The sequence below is a fragment of the Mustela nigripes genome, chromosome 6 (genome assembly GCF_022355385.1).
Source record: "Mustela nigripes isolate SB6536 chromosome 6, MUSNIG.SB6536, whole genome shotgun sequence".
In the NCBI taxonomy this organism is placed as follows: Eukaryota; Metazoa; Chordata; class Mammalia; order Carnivora; family Mustelidae; genus Mustela; species Mustela nigripes.
Window position 1 is genome coordinate 41,724,366 of NC_081562.1, and position 22,733 is coordinate 41,747,098.

At 39.0% G+C, this 22,733-nt stretch overlaps 1 protein-coding gene and 1 pseudogene across 7 annotated transcripts in view; one reads left to right on the forward strand and one right to left on the reverse strand.

Moving 5' to 3' along the window:
* Positions 1-1,639: 1,639 nt before the first annotated feature.
* Positions 1,640-11,275, reverse strand: LOC132020552 (RNA-binding protein EWS-like; annotated as a pseudogene).
* Positions 11,276-11,334: 59 nt separating this feature from the next.
* Positions 11,335-22,733, forward strand: part of OSBPL8 (oxysterol binding protein like 8) — a 154,415-nt gene continuing 143,016 nt past the window's right edge. For all 7 annotated transcript variants that reach the window (XM_059402420.1, XM_059402424.1, XM_059402426.1 and 4 more), the window contains exon 1: positions 11,335-11,748. The gene's annotated coding sequence lies outside the window, so the exon portion shown is untranslated. The remainder of the gene's footprint in view (positions 11,749-22,733) is intronic.

Genomic DNA, 22,733 nt, shown 5'->3' on the forward strand with positions numbered 1-22,733 from the left:
GGGCAGAAGGAGAGAGAGAATCCTCAAGCAGACTCCCCTCTGAGCACAGAGCCCAATGTGGGGCTTGATCTCAGGACCCTGAGATCATGGCCTGAGTTGAAATCAAGAATCAGCTGCTTAACTAACTGAGCCACCCAGGCACCTCTTTGATTAAATTGATTTCAAGATTTTCTACCAACTTAATAGTAATACTAACTCATAACAGTTTCTGGATTATCACTGCTAACCTAATGGGAATATCTCTGCATAAAATGAAAGTACTTAGTTTTTGTCAAATATTAGCACTGAAGAAATAAAACATTAACAGAATAGTTTCAACTATTTTTTTTTCCAGAAAACAGTCAGTGCTAATCAAGCCAAAGCCTAAACTTTCACTTGACTTTTTTTGCTACTTTTTATGAATTTGACAGTTGTGCATTTGGAATGTGTTCAAATTCTATTTGTAGCTGAATCATGTGAATGCCAAGGAGATCAGTACATCTGCTTCTTAGCATCTCTAGAGTAATCTGTATTTGCAGAATGCTTTATATAAATTTGAACATGTTAATGTGCTTAATCAGATTTATTTACCATAGGTCATGAGATATTTGGCCTTTCACAGTGGTTTAATAGAGGTTTGGAGCAAATAATGGATAGCATGAGTTGCTTTTGATTTGAATACTTTTACCAAAAAATAGTCATAGACGTGGGGAACCTGGGTGGCTCAGTCAGCTAAGTCTTCAGCTTAGGTTGTGATCTTGGGATCCTGGGATTGAGCCCTGCATGGGGCTCCCTGCTTGGCAGGGAGTCTGTTTCTCCCTCTCCTTGCTCATGATCTTTCTCTTTCTCTCTCAAATAAATAAAATCTTAAAAAATAGAAATGATAAAGAGGAAATGATTACTATCTTAAGGGTAGAAAATAACAAGTAGTAATTGTAGAGTACATTCCCATGGATTTGACCTACAGATAGAGAAAAGAAAGTGACATAATTTGAACGTGGGTTTTTTTTTCCTTTAAAGTAGGGGCCCAATTATACAGTATGTACCTCTAAGAAATGAGATATTTAAAAAAACATAACCACATATTATTATGCCTAAGATGATTAATAATAATTCCTTGATATCATGTAATATCCAAAAAGTATTAATATCTCCCTGATTGTCTCAATAGTGTCTTTTATAAAAGTGATTTGAAACAATCTAAAAGAGGTCCACATACTGCATTCGGTTGATATGTCTGATGAGTCTATTTTTTTAATAAACATTTGTAATTTTATTAAATAAAAATAGAACATCACAACCATGAACACTGTTACAATTAGAGGCCTTCTTGGTTCTCCACAATGATACTGAGCATGTTCACAAGGGGTTTCCATTATTTAGTCTTAGTCTAAACAACCACCTTTATTTATTTATTTAAAGATTTTATTTATTTATTTAACAGAGAGAAACATAGCAGAAAGGGAACACAAGCAGGGAAACAAAGAGAAGGAGAAACAGGCCTCCCTCTGAGCAGGAGCCTAATGCTGGGCTCGATCCCAGGGTCCTGGGATCATGACCTGAGCCAAAGGCAGATGCTTAATGACTACACCACCCAGGCACCCCTAAAAAACAATCTTTAAAAGAAGGAAAAAAACAGCACACTACCATTTAAGTTGTTTTAATGTTTCCTCACAAATGGTGAAAAATACGACAGTACAGACAAGGAATAATCATGATGTTGTGGCCAACATTATAAATATGGAATTATAAATTTAAAACATGTTATGGTTTAAAAATATATCTGTAGTCAGTGAAGGTCTTCAGGGTCTCTGCATCTAGTAGGTTTGGTCTCTGTGTTCCTGATGGTGCTCACCTTTATCATTTTTCCAGGTCTTTCACCCCCATGTCATCTTCTTCCCATCTGTTCCATCAAAGGTCCAGGGGACCCATTAGAGTTACCCCATCTTCCTTCACCAATGTCACCTCTGTCCATGCCACAGCCACCAGAAAGCCACCTCTTTCTCCACCATGACCATTTCTGAACATCCCACCCTGACCACCATAGCTCATGAGGCCACTTCTTCCTCCCTGCCTGCCACCAGGGCTGCCTCTGCCACAGTCACCACGCAGTGGTGGGAGAGGTGGTGGAAGGAAGCCTTCAGGCTCTAGGACTTTAGAATGGTTCATTCTGTTCTCCAGGCAAAGTTCTGGTTTCCATACCCTGGATTGGGACACTGCCAGTCTCCAGCTCTGTGCTGGATGTTTCCTCCTCCAGATGGGTTCCCTTGGAAACTCTGGGACCCTCTTGGGGGAAAGCTACTTCTATCTCCTCCTCGGTCTCTCATGTGACCCATGGGACCCCCAGGCCCTCGTGGACCATCTGGACCTCCACAGCGTGACTTTGGCATCCTTCTGCCCTCACGGGGAAGCATACTACCAGGAATGCTGTTCATCGGAGGCTGCTTCTTAGCAAGAGAAACCTTAAGTTTGCTCCCTTGAAAATCTTTCCCATCAAACCACTCCATGGCAACCTTAACAGCTGGTGGGTCTTTATAGGACACTGTAGCACCACCTTTGGGCTTTCCTGTTTCCTTGTCCAAGTAGATATGGATCATGGGTTATCTAGTTCTCTTGTTTATCTTAACAACTTCACACTGCTTAATGAAGTCTGCCAGATCACCTAGAATCGCATTGTCATTTAAGCTTAAATTGCACATTGCCAGAGTCTTCATCTAGAGCCACAGGTGGGCCTAGATCAAGATCTGGTCCTTTTGACCATGAAGCCACCTTGCTCTCCAGCACCCATTGCTCTGCATCTTCCTCCCTGCCCATTTCTGCTCATGCTCCCACTGATCAAATACCCCTCTTTCACTGCCCCAGTTATCAGGCCCACTCATGTTCCATTCTCTCCTGTCTGGAAAGTCCTCCAGACTCCTGGAACTCCATAAACACCCATGCTACTGGGGTGGTCCTGTTGGAATGAGCTCTGCTGCCTGTAGCTGCTGCTCTGTTGGCTATATTGACTTGGGGAGTCTGGCTTTAGGATCAAGTTTGGCAGGGATAACTAGTGGACAGCTGCTGCCCATAGCGGCTTTGTTGACCATAGCTACTCTGCTGTCCACAGCTGGTGGGCTGCCCATAGGTGTTCTGCCGAGAGTAACTATTCTGATCATACCTAGCTAGCTGTGCAGAGGAATAGCTGGTAGGAGAAGATGGTGGTGCTGACTGGCTGCATGGGGTAGCTCCTAGGTACCTGGGGTAACTATAGTTATTCTGTCCATATCATAGTCTGGGCTCATTGTAACCTCTGGTGCTAAACTGAGATTGACTAGTCTCAGCAGATTGTTACCATCCTGTGGTTTTACAGGTTCAGTGGCTGTTGGCTGCTGCCTGTAGACTGGGTAAGCAGGCTGAGTGCCATATGCAGACTGAGGTGCACAGAAGGCCTGGATGGTAGTGACGATAGCAGTGGGTATCATAAACACCAGTGCCATACAGTGCAGACTGTATGCCTGGGAGGCAGCTGGAGTAGTGTAACGAGGAGGAGGCTGTTCCATAAGAAGTTGCATAGGTGGTCTGCCCATAGGTTGCAGTGATCTGAGCTTGGGTAAAGCTGACATCTGTGGGTTGTCCACAGGTTCCATAACTTTGCTGCCCATACGCCTGGGTGGTCTGTGCATATCCTTGAGTGGGCTGCAGCTTGACTATACATGCTGTAATCCGTAGACACCATTTTCTCTCCTTCCTTCTCATTGATGAATCTACTTTAATAATAATAGTGCCCCTTATTTCCTTGCCTTTATTTATTGCATGAAGGTAATTTTCTTCTAGTATTTTCCATGTTCTTAGTTTATAGCAATGTATTCATAGGGTGTACTGTTTTTCTAAAAATTTCAGAAAGGGAGGCTGGGAGGCAAACAATGTTAGATCCAAGACACTTGGCTGACAGCAAAAGAAAGTCAAAGACCACAAGGGGCAAAGTGTTTGGCCATCTCTGGAAAGGAGCTGATATTTAAAAATAAAATAAAAAATAGATGTATCCTAACTCCATTCCGTTGCAGGAGGGTGTTATAGGCATTAGGGATAAAAGGAAACAGCTGGGGAATGGGATTGGGAATCTGGTCTCAGCTGTCTGTGCATATAATACCAGTAAGTTAGGCTCCCATAGGAACTGACTGAGAACAACTATGGGAAAATATCAACAGGGCCTAGAACCAAGGGATGAACTGGACACGAATGCTTTGGACAAACATTACTGGAATATAAGGAAGGTGTCTTCTTTCTTCACCTTGTCACCTCTGGGCACCAGTGTTCTGGAAGAATAAGAAAGATAATAAATAATTAGTAGGAGATTTGACAAAAGTCATTTAGGTAGCTCCTGTCCTTGTTGGGAGAGGTGAGTAGATGGCTACTACCTGATAATGTTGTACATATGGCACCTTTATTACTAGGAGAGAAGAGCACAAATGGCAGTTTTGAAACACTGTAGAGTGAGGCCTCTTGCTAGCTTCCCATTCATTTCAGAAAAGAGGTGAAGTAAACTACAGATACTTAAATAATTTTTTTGTAAATAGGATGAGCCTTGGACACAGTAAAAACCAGTAACTTATTAAGTTGAAAGAATTAATGTACAGTCTGGTTTATATGAATTACTTGTGAACTATCAGAAAGTTTATGGATGTATAAACACAGGTATGAGAAAGCTAACCAGAATAATCTATTCTAACTATTTATAATCTCTTATATGTTAAAAAATATGAAGTAATGAAAGTCATTTGGACATTGTGCAGTGAAATTATGATTTGGTTTTCTCAGGAAAGTATTACAAAAGTAAATATATTTCTAATAATCTTATGTGGCTGAGGAAAAGAAAGAGTAAAGCTTTGGTTAAAAAAAAATGAGGATATAATTTCTTTGCATTGTAGTTACCACAACTTCAGAAATTTAAGGAATTATGTGTCCTATGCTTTACATGTTTACATATCTATGATAAATAGCTTTTTATACACTCTCTTGAAATTGAAATGAAGAACATATTTACAACTGGGAATATGTAGGCTAGGAAGATATCAGAAAGAAATGGGTTCTTCTTCCTTTATAAAAATTTATTTGGAGTTCAGGATGCCCTCTGAGCTTAATTAAAACTCAGGAGTCAATCTTTAAATTCTGAGCATAGATTTCTAACTATATCCAGAGATGGTATTAAAAAGTCATAGCATGCACATTGAAAAGGCAATGTGGGTGGAAAGAGTAGGCAGAGCTTTTCAATAAGAGTTAATTGTTCTTAACCTGTGAATACATAATTATATAATTTGTTATGATGAACTTTCATTTTTAGACTTCTATGGTGGGACTCATTAATGCTTCATAGTTATTTGAAAAATAGTATGTAATTCTGTTTTTTATTACTCTAAATCATGATCTCCTAAATATGTGTTAATTTCTTAATCTGATTATTAATAAATCATCCTCACTGGTACATTAGGCAAATTTGAAATAAAAATGTCATGAAGAAAAATATTTAAAATGCTATATCAGGAGAGTTATTTAAAAAGAGAATACCACTAAAACATTAACATAGTCTTGGCTAAATGGACCAGAAAAGAGGAAAAAAAATGGAAATGTTTAGTATTTTTGCTTTTAAGGGCATATACCAGATGAAAATAATACAAATGGATAAAATACTTGGTCTGATGAGGTCTGTTTAATAGTAGGTGTAAAGTAAGAATCTGATTGGATTTATTCTGATGCTAGGAATATGATTGATTGCTATTTTTTCTTTTAAAAATATTATTAAATATTTTTAACAATTCTGGTTTGTGTAGTCAATGGTTTTTAGATTCATGCAAATATTTAACACTTTCAGTGCTATTCCTTTAGTCTTAACTATCAGACCTTTTAATTGGGATGATTTCATTTTTTTCTGTAGAAAGAAATTTCTTTAGACTTTCTATTAGTGAGAATCAATATTAGCAGCAAACTGTTTTTTCTTGCCTGGAAAAATGCCTTCATTTTGGCTTCATTCTTAAAGATCTCTTCAGTGGGCATTGAATTCTAGGCTGACAGTCATTTTCCTAGCCCACTGAAGACATTTTTTCACTGTCTTCTGATTCTCTTGAGGAAAGCCAATTACCAGATATTTTGAGGATAATCTATTTTTTTTTTTACCTTCTACTTTTAAGGTTTTCTTTTTTTGTTTCTGGTGTTTTACAGTTTTACTATCATATATATAAGTGGTAGATTTATTATTCTTTAACTTACTGGGTATTTTCTAAGTCTGTGGGTTAGAGTCTTTCTTTCATCAGTTCTGGGAAGTTTTCAACCATTATCTTAACAGGTACTGCTTTGCCATATTTTCTCTTTCCTATTTCCTATTCTTTTGGAGTACTGATTTATTTCAGACTTTCTCACAATGTCTTCCATGTCACTTAAAGTCTCTTTAGCATTTTTCATTTATTTTTCTTTTTTCTATTACATTTGGCCAATTTCTTCATCTCTATCTCCCAGTTCACTAAATTTTACTTCTACTATGTCAAATAGACTATTAAACATGTCTACTGAGTTTTAAATTTTAATAATTTATATATTTTAATTTTTTAAATTCTATTTTACAAAAAAACACCTTTAGTTATTCTTTGTACTCTCTTGTTCTCTGTACATATTTTCAAGGTTGTCTTTTATTTGTATTTTATATAGTTATTTTACAGTCTATGTGTAATTTCAGTATCTAAAGCCCTTTTGAATATGTTTTTGCTATGTTCACTGTTTCTTACCAATGGGGTCTCCTTTTCTTCTGTGCTTGTTATTTTTTAAAATGTGAGCTGCTCGGGGTGCCTGGATGGCTTGGTTGGTTAAGCACCCAACTCTTGGCTTCAGCTCAAGTCACGATCTAGGATCGAGACCCGCATCGATACGTAAATATTTTGTAAGCAAATCTTCAGATATTATAAATAGACTACTTTTTTTTTTTTTTTAAGGTCAAGCAAAGCTTTATTTCGCACCAAGCAGCAGGAATCAGACTGACCGTCAAATAGACCGGTGGGGACCGCCCCTACAGAGAGGACGACCCCTCCCTGCTTTCCAGACTAACCTTTATAGAGCAAAGGCCATGCGGTGGGGCCTGGCCACACACAGGTGGCCAGTGAGATTGTAACAAACACAGGAAACTCCACAGTGATGCTAAGCGACCAACTGAATTACAATTTACCCTAGTAGACATTTGAACCAACCCATCACCTAGTTCAGAATTGGTGCCCAAAATGTGCCCAAAGGGCGGGGCCCATACTCCTTGGCAGCTAGGAGACAGTATGCACCCCCACTGATTGAATACCTCTACCTGGCCTGACCCATAGACTACTTTTTAATATAAATTTTTAGTTGGGTGCTTACCAAATATCTAGGTGACTATTTTGTAAGTGTCTATTACTTTATTTTACTAAATAGAAGAGTAATATTGTTCTATAGTACATTTAGCCTTTGAACCACTAATCTGTTAGTTTACATGTACTTAACCTGATTTGTGAGATTATACTACATAATAAATTCAAAATCTCTGTAATAAATATTTATTATTTATTCTTATTTCATATTAGTAGCAGCAAGTCAGCTGCTACTGTATTGCTCCAGGGTAAAGGTAAATTGCAGGTCTGCTCCGTGTATTCTCTCATTCTGATAGCCTATTTGAAAAATGCCTTTCTCATGGCACGCAGCATGAGACTAAGAGATTGACCTGAATGTTGCACTAAAATTTAAAGTAGTTAGCATGTATTACATCTGTTTATAAACCACTGGCTAGAGCAAGTTACAGGGCCAAGGGTAATAATATAATCTACCACAATCTTATTGTGTTCAATACCTTATTCATGTTTAAGGTTACTCTTAATCTTCTTTGAGAAAATGAGCATTTTAATAGAAAATCTTCATCAGCAATTTTTGGCAACACAGATGTCTAAATGGAAAGGCTAAAGGTAAAACAAAAAACAACCTCAAGCCAATTGTTCTCATTTTAGGTCAGGGTTCATACATATTCTATTATCATGCCTGTCAGTGCTTTAACTGATTTGGAAAAAGAACTTCTCATTCTCAGAAATGTATAATTAATTAAACACTGGGCAATAAGAGATTAATTCTCATTGGAGTTAAAATTGGGTAGTTATAATAAAAGTGGATAGTTTTAATAAAAAGTTTTGTTCAAAAATGTTATTCTTTTTTTCAAATATTTTATTTATTTATTTGACAGGCAGAGATCACACATAGGCAGAGAGGCAGGCAGAGAGAAAGAGGTGGAAGCAGGCTCCCTGCTGAGCAGAGACCCTGATGATGCGATGCGGGGCTTGATGTGGGGCTTGATCCCAGGATCCTAGGATAATGACCTGAGCCGAAGGCAGAGGCTTTAACCCACTGAGGCACCCAGGCTCCCCTCAAAAATGTTATTCTTAAAAATTATTTTAAGAGTAGAAAACTTGTAGGGTATCTCAACATAGCAAATGAGTTACAGGGTATTTCTCAATTATAGTGCAGGATCACATATTTTACAGTTTCTGTTTATGTTGTGATTATATCACAAATGCTAGATTGATCATTTCCTGCAATCATAGAATATTAGATTTGAAAGGATCTGAAAAGTATATCTTTCTGAATTTGAATATATTGATACATCATTTTGTTGCAATCAGTTGTGAGGTATGTCAAAATCATCATTCATGGCAAGCAATTATTATTAGCAACAGTTATTTTTTTTAATTTAAATGATTTTATTTATTTAATTGACAGAGAGAGAGATCACAAATAGGCAGAGAGACAGAGATGAGGAGAAGCAGGCTCCCTGCTGAGCAGAGAGCCCCATGCGGGACTTGATCCCAGGCCCCTGGGATCATGACCTGAGCCGAAGGCAGAGGCTTAACCCACTGAGCCACCCAGGCGCCCCTATTAGCAACAGTTAAAATACAGACAACTGCAAAAGATATACTTACATTTGTTGTTCCATATCTTTAGTTTCATGAACTTGCATTCTGATTTTTTTTTTAGTGTGGTTGATAGGAGTTATAACTAGTCTGACAAGAATTTGCACTGTCCTGAGTATACAATGGCTATTTATTTCAAATGTGAATATCATCACTGAAAAAAAAAAAGGTTGAATAACATTGGTTAAACAGCATATAGTCCAACTTCCTACTTTTATCAGAATTTGAAATGCAGAGAGTAATTCATCTAGCCAAACGTCTAACTAGCAAAGTCTATAACCTAGGCCACCTTGCTTCCAGAAGGGTGCTTCCTTTTTCAGGAAAAGGTCATTTATTTTCCACTGCCTGTGTAAGAAATTTGGGCCTGAGGCAGGAGAGGACTGTCAAGGTAATTTGCCTTCTCTTTCTTTTTTTTTTTTTTTTAATGATTTTATTTATTTATTTGACAGACAGAGAACACAAGTAGGCAGAGAGGCAGGCAGCGAGAGAGAGAGAAGCAGGCTCCCCGCTGAGCAGAGAGCCTGATGTGGGACTTGATCCCAGGATCCTGAGATCATGACCTGAGCCAAAGGCAGCAGCTTAACCCACTGAGCCACCCAGGCACCCTGTCTTCTCTTTCTAATCTTTAGTTTTAGTTCCCAAAGTAAAGGAAAAGTACCAGAGAGACAGAGCCCAGAGTGTATATTTTGTGTGTTATTTGTGCTCTAAGATCATTCTTTTTCAAATCTATTTGACTGCAACTCACAATAAGAAACAATTTAAATCACAATATAGGACACACTCTTATCCTTCCCCACAAATGAAACAAAAATTTCACAAAGCAATTTCTTGTCCACACTAAGTATATAGTCTGGTCTTTATATTCTCTTCCATTCTAGCTTATTTTATTACAAAATAAAATTAATTTTTGAGTCTGTATAAAAAATATTTCTCCAGAAAATAGGAGACAGGTTTCAATTTACTGACAAACTCCAAAGTTACTTGCTTTGCTGAAAGTGTCCTTCACAGAATAATAAATGTCTCTCATATTTATTGGAACTACAATTATCTCAAGAGTTCAGAACAGAACCTGTAGAATCTTTTCTTCATTCTACAGAATGAAGAACACCAGCTCATTACCAGTCTCACAGATTCTAAGACTCATTGTTTTTCACATTTTAACAATCTCTGAACTCAGGATGTGTCCTAAAAATATCAGTGGCATGGCATAGTTTAATTGGCAGTGTTTTTCTATCTTGAGTAACACGAACTAATGGTGAGTTTTAAAGTCTGTTTCTTAGTGTATCCATAAAATACATTAATCATAACGATTTAAACAGGCCAAACTCTATTGCTTATTCATTTCAAAGTATCCAGCTGATCAGAAAGCTTTTTGATGTCATATTAAGAAAATGTAATGAGGACGTAAGACTTTTTGCTTAAGCAAAAAACCCTTAGTTCTGGGCCAAAAGTAAAAATGACTTGCAAACGGAGAAAGCTTTCTCACGTGCTTTCATTGTTCCCAGGGTTTGATTATGATCTTTTGCTTTTCTAACCCCCTCATTTCTGTATTGTTGCTTCTCCTCCGGTGTCCAGCATACTCTTCTCTCCTCCTCACCAGGGTTGAGGGCTGGGGGAGAGAGGTCCTTGGACCATGGTTTAAAAGGGAGGCAAAAGGTATGCCCAAAAGTTAAGGTACTTGGGGGACGGGGAGGATTAGTCTTTATTTTAAAAATGGAACAAATTGCCCAAATCCTGCGTATCTGCTTAAACTGCCACCAACCTAACACAGTGTAAGACTTAATGACTGCGAAACTGGCACGAAGGATGCTGAACCTGATGAGGAACAAAAATAAGTTTGCTAGGCTATTTTCATCCCAGCATGATTGAAACGCACCATCCTTTCCTCAAAAATAAAAACCTCTAACGAGGAAAACAGTAAATTAAATGCCACAAATTAACGTGTTACTAGAAATCGGAAGAATTAGTTACTGCTTTTTCACCCAGACACCACGATGCCTTCTTTTTTCCTTTGGCTAAAACTTCAGCCAAGCCAGGGCTGAGGAGGCGGGCGTCACCCTCACGCCTCCGAGTGGGCGTGGGGTCCTAAGCCCTCACCAGGGACCTGCACTGTGCAGTCTCCTCAGATTAGACAGGGCCCTGTAAGACCGGTCCACAAGGCCCCGCCTCAGCAGGTTACAGGCGTGGGGCGGAAGGCGGTGGTCTCGCATTCCGAAGCCTCCTTCGGGTACGCGGAGGCAATTCCGAGGCGATAAGACTCTGGCAGAACAAGGTGTTGACAGTTGTTCCCGCGCGACTCACCGCCTAGCCCGCAGGAGAGGCGTCTCTGCGGCCGCCTCCGCACCCTGTCACGTGACGGGAAGGGGGGGGGTGGCTGGAGCGCGCGAGCTGGGGGGCGGGGCCTGGAAGGGGAGGGCGCTCGGATGTGAAGTATCTCCGAGGCTCCAGGTTCCCAGAGAGGCGGCGACGCGGCCGATGACAACATTAGGCCGCGACGAGCTCCGGGCCGGGCGGTGGTGGGAGCGGTAGCCCGAGCGGCTCTGGCGTTAGGTTTTACCGCGCCAAAAGCCGCAGCGAGAATCGGGTAGACGAGGGGAAGGTGGATCCCGCCCTGGCCAGAGGACCGCGGACAGGGAGTTCCCGCCCCGCTCTCGTGCACAGCCGGCAGCGTCTCCGCGGCAGCGAGCCAGCGCCCTCGGTCTGGGCTCGCGCCCTAGCTCCTGCCGGCTACAGCAGCCGAGAGAAGTTGGGGTCCGCCCGGGCTCGTGTAGGGCCCCGGAGGAACCGGCCCTCTGCTGCCCGCCTCTCCGGGGGCTCCGCACTGGTGAGTGTCACGCCGGTCCCTGAGTCGGGGGCCGACGGGTCTGCACCCTCCTGGGCGACTGCACCCCCTTATCCCCACGTTCTGAGCTCGGCTCGGCTGGGGCTCCCCGCGCCGGAGAGTTCCTCTTCGGCTTCTTTGTCCCTATTTGGAGTGGGGGATTCCAAAGGCCGGCGGGGGTGGAGTGTTTTGGGGCCCACAGTACGTGCGTGTGCAAACCTTACAAAGCCACGTCAGGGGCCGGGGGTGGTGAGAGCATTTTGACCACCCTGAGTGCCTCCTCCCGAAGTTTGGGCGGACAGCGGGGTCTCGCCGGAAGCCCCCGCGCGGGGGAGAGCTGGTGCTTTGTCACTTGGCGCGGTTAAGGCGAGGCTTCGGTTTTCCTGTGACAGCCTCAGAGGAGGCTGTGCCGCGCACCGCAACCGCACCCGCCCATACTGAGCCGAGTGACACGGTGTCGTTCTTCTGAACTCAGTTCCTGTGGCCGACTTGTAACGTAGGAGGAAGACGAAGCCTTAGTTGTACTTTTAAATGTAATGTTTGTTTCTAAGTCCTTTCTCAAGAGTGGACTCAGGTTCTTAGGAGCTTCACATGGAGCACGCTTCTGGTTCATTGAGCCGCCCACTCGAGACCAGCTGAGTGAAGCAACAGTATATGCAGATCTTCCATTCACAAAAGTCATATAACACTCTTCTTTATGAGAGACATCTGCTTTAGGGAACTTGCCTAATTTCATTTTATCTAAATATTGTCTGAAATGATAGATAACTTGGACTCCTCAAACAGATGGGAAAACTTATCTGATGATATTATAAGCATATTTGTGTTAAATAATTTTTTTAAAAGATTTATTTATTTATTTATTTGACAGAGAGAGAGATCACAAGTAGGCAGAGAGGCAGGCAGAGAGAGAGGAGGAAGCAGGCTCCCTGCTGAGCAGAGAGCCCGATGTGGGACTGGATCCCAGGACTCTGAGATCATGACCTGAGCCGAAGGCAGCGGCTTAACCCACTGAGCCACCCAGGCGCCCCATGTGTTAAATAATTTAATGAAGTTTTTGCCTTTCTAATGCTAGAGGACTTTGAGTGACTTCTGATAAGTATGAGAATGCTATAGTGGGGTTTTATTAACTTCCCTTGAAACTTAGCCTCAAATTAGTGCCACTTTAGGTCTTTTCAGATAATTATTTAAAAGATTTTATTTTGTTTTGTTTTTTTTTGTTTTGTTTTGTTTTTTTGCCTCTTAGGATTTCAAGGAAAATAAGGATTGTAGAGGAACGTGGATGAATTGCTTGTTAGATTTTCTCCATTCCATCAGCTGTTGTCTGCAGTTGATCATGTTAAGAGACTGTGGTCAATTTTTATGCTTGCTAGAAACCTGTTTTACAGTGGAACTATGATCATGCTAATTTTATAAAACAGGTTGGGAAAGGGAGAGTAAGGGTATGATTTGTCCTTTATAGAAAGTACAGCTAATTTCAAGTATTTGTTGCCCCTTTTTTGATACCAACTATGTATGGAATGACTATAATATGCCTGTTCAAAGTACTGGGAAAGGGAATAGATGAAACATAAGAACTACCTTTTAGGTCTTTAATTATGGAGATTAGGTTGTTGCGGTCAAATTCCACGTAGACTGTTTGAGCCACAATACATTGTACACAGCTGCTTAGAACTGGTTGTTTAATTAAAAAAGGGTCATGGTTTATTTCTTGTTGAATATTAATATGCTATCTGTGATCTGGAAAAGGTGCTGTCCTTTTTCAGTTAGAGTATTACATTTTCAAGGCAGTCAAATATGGTTTTTACAGCAGCACATTTATGGCACTTATAAATTTGGCAAGATCTAGTTTCTTGGTTCATTTTTTAATTGAAAACCTTATACTCTGGGGATAAATAAATTACAATTCTGTGTAATGAAGTTATATTTTAGTTTTGACTTAAGAAAAAAATGATAACATTATGATTTTATTAAATTTTCATTACAAAAGGAGCTGTCTTGTTAAAAGACAAATTGCAGAATTTCTTTAGTGAGTACTGTTAGTACATTTAAACTTGTTTTGGTTTATAAATAATCCTTCAAGAGCAGGTTACTTGGAACATGAGTGACAGAGTAAGGGAGGATACTTAGACACAGTTTTCCGATTTTGTGGAAAATTCTTATGCTAATAGCAATACCTGAAGTGTTACGTTTGAATATTTATAATATTCAAAGCTGAATGCATTTATAGCAGTGATCTTGGAGCATCAGGGGATTCAAAAGTAGAAGGCATATGTCTTACCTTATTTTTTTTAATATGATGTACATGTAATCCATAAATATAACATGAATTAAAAAGTCTCTGAGTACTGCATTAAAGTGGCTGGGTGCAAGGAGATTGGTGGAGATGCTCTATTGGAGCAGTTGTGGCTATAGTATCATTTTCTTGTGGATGGGACTCAGGAAGGGATGTCTGGACTAATGTGTAGATGTAGATTTACATTCCTATGTTGGAATCCCTTGAAAGATTTTAGATCTATCCTTCTTTCTACCTTGGTTCCTCACTCCCTCATATTTCTTTGAAGGCATTAACTTGAAGGTCTCATCTGAAAGTTGTGATAATAGGAATTTTTCCTCCCAGAAAAATGTTACCAAGTACGCAAGCGAGAAAGGTTTCTTCAGAGACCTTGTAAGGAAGGAATCCTTGTTGTAGAACAACATACTCTTCTACCCTATCTTATTTTTACCTTTTTAAAACAATGTAAATCATCTGTGATAGCAAGGACCTGTCTTATTTGTTCACTATTAGTTCTTCAAATACTTAACAGTTACTGAATGAAAAAAATGTAGTTCCAAATATACGGCAGGAGAACAGAGGAGTGTGTGATAATGTAGTCCAGAATAGATACAAGGAGTGAGATGGTAAGGAAGGATGTTGGATTGAGAGGAAGAGAACAGGTCATAATTGGGAAGCTCTTTTAGGGGAAGTAATTCTTGAGTTAGGTTTTGGTTAAAGCTGTGTATCTGAAGATAAGCAGGTGTTTTAAGGGGGTAGACAGTATGAACAAAGCATTTACAATGGACTTGGTAATCATGTGGGATTAATAAGCACAATGAGGTTTTTTTGGGGTTATATTATGAATAATTTTTTTCCTCTTTGATGGTGACATTATGAATAATTTTTCTTCTCCCCTTACAACTGTTGCCTCTCCCAGATGAAGAGATTAGTATACTTCATAAGAACTAAGATTAGAGTACTCGAATTGTGGAAGTGACAGTGGTATAGTGAAAGCAAGAGCATTGAACTGGGGTGTCAGAAAATTTGAATTAGATTTTTGATTAAATCTTACACAAGCAAGTGTAGGCAAATCTCTGGGCCTTAGTTTCCTCATTTGTAAAAGGACAGTAATCCTTACTCTGTATGGTTGTTGGGAGAATAAAGTTACATCATGTATATGGAGGGGATCTAACACATAGAAGGACTTCATGTTAAATTGTTTGAAATAGATCTTTGTCAGGGGTGCCAGGGTGTCTCAGTCAGTTGAGCATCTGACTCTTGATTTTGGCTCAGGTCATGATCTCAGGGTTGTGCCCCATGTCAGGCTCCACTGGTCATGGAGCCTGCTTGGGATTCTCTCTCTCTCCCTCTTTCGCTCCCCACCATGCTTGCTTGCTCTCACTCTCTCTCGGGGGGGGGGGGGGGGGAAAACCTTCAGATTATTAAAAAATATGTTGGTGTATTTATCATGAACTCTAATATCTACTTGACCTTTGAGTTGACCCTTTAAATTACCTTTACATTTTTGAGTATTAAAATTTTAGATGCTTAGTTTTCTTTCAGTGAAGCATAATGTTTTCTGATAGAAATGAAGCCTAACTTTTTTACTTTAATGTTACCACAGAAACGCTAGAGGCCTCAGATTTTTTTTTTTAAATATTTTATTTATTTATTTGACAGAGAGAGATCACAAGCAGGCAGAGAGGCAGGCAGAGAGAGAGGAGGAAGCAGGCTCCCTACTGAGCAGAGAGGCCGATGCGGGGCTCGATCCCAGGACTCTGAGATCATGACCTGAGCTGAAGGCAGAGGCTTAACCCACTGAGCCACCCAGGTGCCCCGAGGCCTCAGATTTTTAAAGCTTTATGTAAGGGATGTGTATGGCTGAAAATCTGAGCTTTTAGGCATTTCTTCCCTAGAGAATTTGTTTTTGAAGAAATATCCCATGCCTATCTATCTATCGTGCCATCTATTCATTGTTGTGGAGAAACGGGATTTTCCTGCTATTAAGTTAAAAAAAAAAAATTACCAGAAGTATCCTTTATGTGTTTTTAGTGATTTGAGTGACTGTAAACCATGAAGGATCTCTGCCTGCTGTGCTTTATTTTAGAATTCAATATTTTTTGATGAGGCTAATGGACTTCTGCCTCATTTCTTATCTAAGCTTTTTGGTCTGGCAGCTGTTCTTTTATAAATCTCAAAATTTCATTATATTTTGTGAACTCTTCATATGTTTATAATCCACAGAGCAATCTATCTTGTGTATAATATTTGCAAGGAAATTATTTTAAAAACTAAAGATCTTGGGTCTTAAAATGAAAAAGAAACCATTTACCCATCACCTTCCGTGTTCACAAAAGATTGAAAAAAAGAGCAAATGGTTTTGAGCTTGAAGACTCTTTTCCGATGAAAAGGAGAAACTTTTTGATTTAGGGTTGTTAACATGATAGATTCAGAAGGAGATTGTTATAGCTCCTGAAAGTGTCTTAGTAGGCATAGTTGGTATTACTACTACTAATAATAATAAATAATGTGTTGATTACTATGTACCAGTTACAAGTTTAGAAGTATTTGCTATGTTATCACATTTAATCCTCATGATGAGCACCTCCCCCTCCCCATCAGATTATTTTTTTTTTTCCTTTTTTAAACCTCAGGCACTGAGAGATTAAGTGGTAGATAGTGGAACCAGGATTTGGACTAAACCAAAGTCTCAGGGAAGCTAAGTGGCAGGTTGTTGAGCCTACCAAAAGGATTTGAATTAGAAGTTTAACCTGAGCTTTGATTCAAGAGCCTGTCCTCTTAATCACCACATTATACTGCCTTGTAAAGTTTATTTGCAGTTGCCCCTTATGACAGGTCTTGACCTTCATGTCTATTATCAACTGTATGATTTGAAATGAAAATACATTTTGTAATAAGATGCCGTATAGCCTCGATTTTTAAAAATTTCACACATGTTTGACATCCTATTTTGTAAATCTTGGAAATATTTATACTAAAGCAAAAAATTCTTTGTTGTTCGTTCAGCTGCCAGTTTCTCACCAGGAAATTCCAAACTAAACTAGAAATATAAGAATATAGTAGATATGGTATTTTAAGGTGACTTGTTAAAAATTTTAAAATTCATACTTTCAGGGCGCCTCACTGGCTCAGTGGGTTAAAGCCTCTGCCTTCGGTTCAGGTCACGGTCCTAGGGTCCTGGGATCAAGCCCTGGATCAGGCTCTCTGCTCAGCGGGGAGCCTGCTTCCCTTCCCCTCTCTGCCTGCCTCTCTGCTTGTGATCTCTGTCAAGTAAATAAATAAAATCTTAAAAACTTTTAAAATTCATACTTTCTAAGAGTAAGACTGATGCATAGACATGGTATGGATAGGTTTTATGTAGAGATATTTGAGGGTGACAGATCTGTGTAATTGAAATCTATTGAAATTTCCAAATGAAATTTCCATTAAAGTAACTTGTTTTTTGGCTGTCAGATGCCACATATTAGCAGGATTAGTTTATCAGATTACATAGTTTCTTACAAAGAATTCTTGACTCTGGCTCCTATGGAAATTATGCAGTCTGGTATATAAGTTTTGATGGGGTGGGAGTATGGTAGATCTGGGTAGAAATGTGTCTACTCTAAGTAACATTATTACTGAGTAGGAGTAAGGAGGTGGAATGCCTTGGACATGAGGGCATGGGTACACTTTTACAGTACAGAATGGGATTAGGGAATTCTGAAGACTAGCTTTGCTTACTGTTTAATTTTGCCTATTGTTTGGACTATAATATTTAAAGTCAGCAATCCAGAAGTAAAGAAAAATAGTGCTGTGCATCATAGTGGGAAATTTGTAATAGTTCTTAGACTGCTTTGCAAGATGTGAATGCTTTATGAATGATCCTGGAAGGACTCTCTTACTACCTATTATTTTAAGAAATCTAAAGAGACAAAATAACACAAGCTTTAGAGCCAGACTGCTTAAGTTCACAGCCTTTACAGCCACTTACTACCTTATTGCCCAGTACCTGATCTGGCACTGACCTACTGTGCTGATAGTGGAAGAAGATGGTGTATTGAGGCAGTGTAAGGCCCAGAGTTGCACCCTATGAGTTTTCAGTGGTTCTTAGATGGTATGAAAGAGATCTAGAAGTTTTCAGAAAATCCTAGTGAAAGAAATAGAAGTTAACAGTGGGAGCCAACCAGCTTGTTATTAGATTACTACTGTGAAGGGAGAGACCATGCAGTAATGATTGAGGGTAGGGGGAGGGCCACTGCCAGTTTGATGCAATGCCCACCAAAATTTGTGTTTTCTCTTGTTCCAGTACAGTGAACACTGGGAAGTGGTTACTCAGCCAGGCATGCATTTCTGTCATTTTGTCCTCTTTCCTTGTCATCCCTCTCTGCATCTAGGTAGAGCCATGTTTGTGACTGATTTTTACTAGTGGAATGTGAATGGAAATGATGTGTTTTCGCTTCTGGGTAGAGGTGACAGAAAAGCAGGTGTTCTTTCTCTAACTTCTTTTTTCTAGTCCAAGAAATATGGAGCACTTAGAGGGTGGAAGGATCTAGAGTCTTTAAATTACCATGTAGAAAAAGTTGTGCACAGGTTGTAATTTTAATGAGAAATTTCAGTTGTGTAGAATTACTGTAAGCATGGGCTGCATGGAATGGGTAGTTGAGCTCCCAACATCCATTGGATGTTGTTCCAGAATATTCATCAACATGTGCCATTATGACTCTCCTAAACCTCTGAAGCCCGTGAGGACACAGAATGTAGAGCCCATGGATCTACATTCAGATCAATCATAAATACTTACTGCACCCATGAAAACTTTCCTACTATGCCCAAATACCATTATAAGAATGAGGAGCTGTGAGAAACTATAAACATTTTTCTATAGAAGTCTGAAAAGTTCCTTTAAAGCAGGGTTTCTCCAACTTGGCACTGTTGAGATTTGGGGTCAGATAATTCTTTGCTATGAGTGGCTGTCTTTTGCGTTGTGATATGTATAGCAGCATCCTGTTTCTCTATCCATTAGATGCCAGTAGCATCTCCCCTTAATTATACAACCAAAAATGTCTCCAGACATTGTTAAATGTCCTCTGGGGGCAGAATCGCCCCTGGTAGAGAACTATTGCCTTAAAAATTGAGTCAACCTGAAAAATTATTTTAAGCTGAAAGACACTTTACCTTTATTCTAAAAGATGGAGTTCATGGGGGATGTTTGTGAATATGCAACAAAGGAAGCTTTGTTGTTTTTATAAAACACACTGCTTTCTATTGAATGTTAATCTACACGTATTAATTTATCGATTTAGACATTATCTGAATTTTCCATTTTTTCTTTCTTTCCAAACTTCTTATTACTTAAACACATTACACCCTTTCCCCTCCCCCCATCTGTAACCCCAGCTGTCATTTCCACAGGTTCTCTTTAAATTATGGAAACCGATAAATAGTTTAAATATTGTGACTTGTAAAAATTAGTTAATGCTTGGTAGTATGCCCAGATTATGATTTCTACCCTTAGGCCACCTGAAGAAACATGTCCATAATAAAATCAAGGTCTAGTGGATTTTATTTTACTTATTTTATTAACTGCTCAAAATCTAGCCATTAAATTAAAAAAAGAAATGGACATGACTTCCTGCTTTCTTGGTGTTTCTACCCAGCCTTTTTCTTGTTTGCCTTTATTATAGTTTCCTTTCCCCCTCAACTCTTCAGCATTTTGCATTTTATAGTGTGTTCCGTATTTTTCTGGAGTTGCTTCTAGTTCTGCCTCAGTTTGGACTAGCTGCCTTTTAAGTCTTTTCTGGGAATCTCCTTTTGAATTGAATCCATTTTATTTTAGATCTTTTTTTTTCCTCCTAAATTTATTTGATCTTTTTTTTTTGGAGTCCGCAAGTATCTTCCTGAGAAAGTGTGTTTGAGAGGCAAACCTTCTGAATTATCCTGAAAAAAATGTGAGAGGCAAACTTTCTGAATTACTCTGTGTACAAGTTGTCTTCATCCTAGTCTAATATTTGACTGATAGCTTGGTTGGGCACTGTACTGTAGGTTGCAAGTAATTTTCCTTTAGAACTCTGAAAGCATTGCTTGATCGTCTTCTAGCATCCATGAAGCCATATGTCATCTAATTCACTGTGGGTTTGTGGGGTTTTGTTTTTTTAATAAGGTGATCTGTTCTTTATTCTGTCTGAATAAAGGTTTTTAATTTTATTTTGGTTGTTTCTTCTAGGCACTCAGTTGTCCTTATTGTCTAAATAAGATTCTTCCAACTCTAGGAACTTCTTATCTATTATGTCTTTGATGTCTTTCTCCCTTCATTTTATCTATTTCCCCAGTAGTAAGCAGGTACTGTCTCGTGGATTGATCCTTTTTGTCTCATTTTTACTTTCATAGCTTGCGAATCTCTTTGCTCTATGTGCAGGGGAATTTTTTCCCCCCTAATTTTTTTGGCTGATTTTTTGGGGACAGGTAATCTATGAATTTTCTTGTTCTCTTTTTCTTTTCTTCCCATCATTCTCTTCTGTTTCAGTTGTAATACTACCTTTAGTCTTAGAATATGTAAAATAGATTTTTTAAAGGTATCTTATGGGGATGCCTGGGTGGCTCAGTCAGTTAAGCATCTGCTGCCTTCTGCTCAAGTCATGATCCTAGGGTCCTGGGATCACATCAGGCTTCTTGCTCAGTGCGGGGCAGTTGGCGGGGGGGGGGGGGGTTGCTTCTCCCTCTACCTGCTGCTGCCATGGTTGTGTGCACGCCTTCTCTCTCTCTGACAAATAAATAAATAAAATCTTAAAAAAAAAAAAAAAAGATATCCTGTGTTCCCTCAACTATCTATTTTTCCACTCTGGTCACTTTCAGTGTTTTTGTAATTCTTATTTTTCATGCTCAGTTTTCCTTATATGACTAGTGTTTCCTGGTTGTCCATTCATGTTTCAGAAAGCAGGACTGTGTTTCTGGTCTGGGTCGCCCTTCTCCCACTCTGTTCCTTGGACTATTATCCCTACTAGTTTTGCATTTGGATGGGAATTGTGGCCACAGCACTTAAGGGGCTGGACAGTGACAGGGTGGGGCCTGTCTCTTGGCAAACATTGTTTTAGGGTAGAAGGGAGAAGAGCTAGCTTCTAGCCTGTGGGCCCTCTAAATGCCAGATGAAAAAGGTTTATTACTTTGCCAGCATCACCACTTTAGTCTTATAGTAATTCATTTATCTTAGAGAAAAGCAGAGTATCTTTTTACCTGGGGGTAAATGTCAGTTGCTTAGGTGTTGCTTGGAGATGGGGGATGAGAAATGTAGTTAGTTGTTTCTTATACAGTCAAGTAATGTTTAATTCTGGTTTTGGCCGTACTCTTTTCACCCTTTGCTGTATCATGTAGTTTGCAATCACACCTCTCTGGAGTCCTGTCAGACATATGGGTTCCCACCTTTTTGCATTACTTACAAGGTATAACAAGGGTGTAGTTTGCTTGTTATATCTATTTATCTATCCATCTCTATACACACATATACATACATATACACACATGCTACCCCATCTCCAATTTTAAATTTATTTGCTCTTACTTTTTTTTTTTTTTTCTGTATGAATTGTTTTTATTTCAGTGGGATAACTGCGGTAACTGGAGGGAAATTTTATATATATTCTGCCATTTTTTTATTACAGTCCTTTTCTAGCTTCTTAAACATAAGGTATATAGAACTATTGAATTATTTATTTCTTCAATTTATTTTTTTGAACTAATTTTTTAAAGGCAGGCATATTCATGGGAATTATCATGATATTGTTAAAATACAGTATTGTTCCTTAATTATTGATTTATATAGGTGTTTATATCTCTATACCAGTTTGTCCTAATACTTGTACTATTTTTGAATTGTTGCTTGCCTCTTAAGTTTTTCTGATTCCTTTTCTCTTGTCATCTACTCCAATTTGCACATATCATTATGATTTTCTTGCCATTTTCTACTTTGCTACTTGGAAACTGAGTAAGACCATTTAGAATTGTGCATAAAATAGTGCCTTTGCTCCAGAGAATGGCCTGTTAGCTTTATCACATGGCTCTTGTGATATTTTGATTATTGGGGTATCTTTACTTATTTTCTGTTTCTTAAATGTATCCAGGCTGGTGAGGTATCATTCTTTTTTTATTTACTTGTCTGCTTTAATTGTTACAGCTACTTTGGTTCAGTAGTTATTGATACTTTTCTCCATTTTTTTTCTATTCTACCTTATAATCTCTGGTACTGTAAGTGTTGAATTTAAATTGCCTAGCTAGTTCATCAAAGGCCTTAGTTTTCATCTCCTCCTTTCATTTTATATTCATAAAAATTTCCCAACATTCTTACAAAATTTCTTCAACCTGTTCTCTTTTTTATTTCCCACTCTCCTTTTCCTGAATCTTTAGGTACCACATTGATTGTAAGTTATCCTGGGCAAATAAATTTAAATTCATCTGTTTCTTTCCCTTCTTTTCTGTGGTATTGCTCCATTTCCCCATTAATCTTTTTAAGTCTTCTCTCATGAGACTTCGTAATTCTTTCTTCTATAGTCCTGATTTCTATGCTGGAATGTGTTTCTATGATTAGAGTTATAATTCTCCTGCAATCAGAAGTTTTTACAATCCAGACTTAAGAAATGCTGACGACTTTGCTGTTGAAATCTTGTCAGAAGGGTTGTGATTCAGACGGCTTGTTAAACCCCCAGATTTGGCCTGATTACATAAGATCTTATAGGACCTT